A 3,271-nucleotide genomic window follows, 5' to 3' on the forward strand; every position below is an offset into this window, starting at 1 on the left:
GCTTTCAATATTTTTTCTTTGTATTTAAATTTTGATGGTTTCATTAATATGTGTCTTGGCATGTTGTTTCTCCTTGGATTTATCCTGTATGGGCCTCTCTGTGCTTCCGGGACTTCATTGATTATATCCTTTCCCTTATTAGGGAATTTTTCAACTACAATAACTTCAAATATTTTCTCAGTCCCTTTCTTTTTCTTTCTTTCTTTCTTTTTTTTTTTTTTTTGGTGTTTTAAAACGTTTCAGTTTGTATTCCTAAGTACATTTTGTTGTCAATGGTCACATATATCAATGTGTCCATTTGGGCAATTTAACAATAAACCTGCAGATCACAATAACAACAGAAATATAGCTAACAAACATTTTTAAAAAGCATTTTCAAATATATAATTTACATACCATAAAATACCCCCATTTAAAGTGCACAATTCAGTGGATTTTGTACATTCACAAAGTTGTGCAACCATTGCCACTACCTAATTCTAGAACATTCCATCCCCCAAAAGGAAACCCTGTACTCAGTGGCTACCCATCTCTCTCTGGCCTAGATAGTGACTAACCTACTTTCAGTCTCTATGGATCTGCCCACTCTGGACAATTCCTGTAAGTGGAACTGTACAATATGGGGCCTTTCGTGACTGGCTTCTTTTGCTTGGCAGTGTCCTCAAGGTTCAACCGTGTTGTAGTATCAGTATGGACCACATTTTGTTTATCCGTTCATGAGCTGATGGACACTGGGGTTGTTTCCACATAGTCATGTAGCTGTTGTGTCTATGCTGCTAGTACGAGTCTTTGCGTGGCTTACGCCTTCGTTTCTCTTGGATAGACACCCAAGAGGGGAGTGGCCAGCTCAGAGAGCAGCTCCGTCCATCACACTGAGCAGGCTGTGCCCAGGGCAGCCACACCGGTTCACGTTCCCACCAGCTGGATATGAGGTTCCATTTCCCCACATCCTCCCCAAACACGAAAAACTTCATTTTATTTTTAAAGTGACCCTCTTGCTACTGGAGAGAACTGAAATGCATTCATCTCAATTCAACACCAATCTTACAAACTGCAGGTAAGCAAAAACATTTACATCCAAAACCTTTCTCATAACTAAGAAAAAGCAGGATATGTTCCAGAACACCCATTTCCTTCTGTACTCTATCCCATTATTCTGTAGAATAAACAAACAGTATGGGGGAAAGGGGACTAAATATTAAAAAAATACATTCCTGAAACAAGTTACGGATCAGGCCCAATTAAACTGCAAAAAAGACCACTTCCCACTAGCTTCAGATTTTTCCACTGCGAAATGCCTGACCCACTGGTCTCACTCCCCAAAACCCCAACTGGGCGCTCGGTGTGACCTGGAGGCACCTCCCCTCCTACTGTGACGTGACCCCCAGACGCCCCTGGAGAGGGCACACTGTCCTCGTCTGTCCAGGCACCTCCCGATGATGCTGACCTGCAGTACCACCACCAACTTTGCTTCATGGTGTGTGTGCTTCTGGGGCTAAATTCTGGGAAGTACTTCAGCAGTGGGACCCCAAGCACCTGGACCAGAGCCTCTGTGGCCTCAACAGTGGATGCTGCTGCCTCCTGCCCTTGCTGCCACGGGGGCCTCCAGCTGGTCTTGACCGATGGCCAGGTTTCTGAACCACACGGTTTGTGGACAGTGCTAACTGGAAATGACTGCAGTACATATATGTGTATGCATGCGTGTTTGTCTCCATCATTTTACTCCAGAAATTCCAGAGATGGGCTGACGTCATTATGAAAAAGAAGTCTTCGGCTTAAGTTTAAATTTTCTGAAATAATGACACTTAAAATACCAAAGCCTTTGAAGACCTGTAACAATTTACTTTCTACAAGGTACTGCACACGTATCTGCATCCCGAGGGCGGCTATGCTCCCGTTCCACGGGCACAGCGCACACGGAGCCATTGCATGGCTGTCTAATTCAGACGAGCCGGACTCCCCCACTCGGCAGAAACCAGCAGCACAGAATTAGCACGGCCAAGAGGACACGCCCCCAGCACTCGCTGACAGGGGTCCCGAGTGTTCCTGTGCACCCTCTACCTTGGGTCACCTCGGGACAAGGGACAGGCTTGTTTGAGGCCACTTGTAGGACGGGGCTCCACCGCCCCCATGCCCCCACCCCCCGTGCAGGCAGCACGCAGCTCCCGTGAGCCTTGTCATGGCCGCTCTCTGCCCTCAGAGTCTCCCCCTTCCCCTGGCTTCACAGCAGTATTCTGGATCCAGGAGAAAGGAGTCTGGCCTCTGGAGCAGGGGGACTGTGAGGTACTAAAGAGATGAATATCGTATATTTTGTACCTTTAACCTGGACTCTGAATGGTATGGAATTTGATATTGGTGAAGGAGGAGTGGACAATGGTGTCACAACATCTTTCATGAAGAATCGGCAGGTGGGACGAGCCCTCACCTTCCTGTCACTGGGGTCCTTCACTTCACCCTCCTCCAGGTCATCATCGTCGATCTCTCCATCGTCGATCTCTCCATCGTTGTCCTCTTTTCTTTTCTCCTTGGCGGCCTCCACAGGCTCCCTGTCCTCCATGCCGCGGACGCCCACCTTCCCATCCTCCCCCTGAGCCCCTTCTCTGCTCTCCTCGTCATCCTTGGGCCCGGCCTTCTAGGTGTCGTCCTCCTGCGTGGCGGGGACGGGCTCCTTGGGGACCTCCTCATCGTAGTCTAACTCGTGCTTGTCCAGGTCCCTGGTGACCGACGAGGCCTCGTCCCTCAGGTCGCTGGTGCAGTCTTCCTTCCCCGGGTCCCCCTCAGCCTGCGGGGGCCTGCCGGGCCCCCGCTTGGCTCCTGAGCCTCAGAGTCCCGGTCCTCCTCGTTGGAGCGACTCTCCTCTTCCTCCTGGCTCAGTCCCGGGGCGACGTTCTCCTCGTCCTCCACGTCAGAAGCCCTCCCCCCGCCCCATCCAGATCCTGCTCAGACCCACTTTCCCTCAGGATGTCATTGTCGGAGAGCCCCTGCTGCTCCACTTCTTCATCCTCTGGAGAGCGAGGGTCCCAGTCAGGGCTCTCGGCCACATCCATCAGTACCCACGGTGCTCAGCACAAGGGCAGAGAAGGGGCCACGGCTTCGCAGGTGTCAGGGCAGAACGGAAAAGACGTCCCTCAGCCCTTCCACTCCTCACAGGCTCCGGCTTGAGGCGCGACGCAGGCGGAACAAACGGGCTCCACTACCCAAGGGGGCCGGCCATTGTGCGACGTCATCAGGCCGCCACGGTTGTCTGCGAGCCGGCGGGCTTCCCTCGCTT

General features: G+C 51.2%; 1 pseudogene; it reads right to left on the bottom strand.

The window, feature by feature from the left end:
• Positions 1-2,632: 2,632 nt before the first annotated feature.
• Positions 2,633-3,047, bottom strand: LOC101276232 (zinc finger CCCH domain-containing protein 18-like; annotated as a pseudogene).
• Between the last annotated feature and the right edge of the window lie 224 nt (positions 3,048-3,271).

Source organism: Orcinus orca, chromosome 1 (genome assembly GCF_937001465.1).
Source record: "Orcinus orca chromosome 1, mOrcOrc1.1, whole genome shotgun sequence".
Lineage (NCBI taxonomy): Eukaryota > Metazoa > Chordata > Mammalia > Artiodactyla > Delphinidae > Orcinus > Orcinus orca.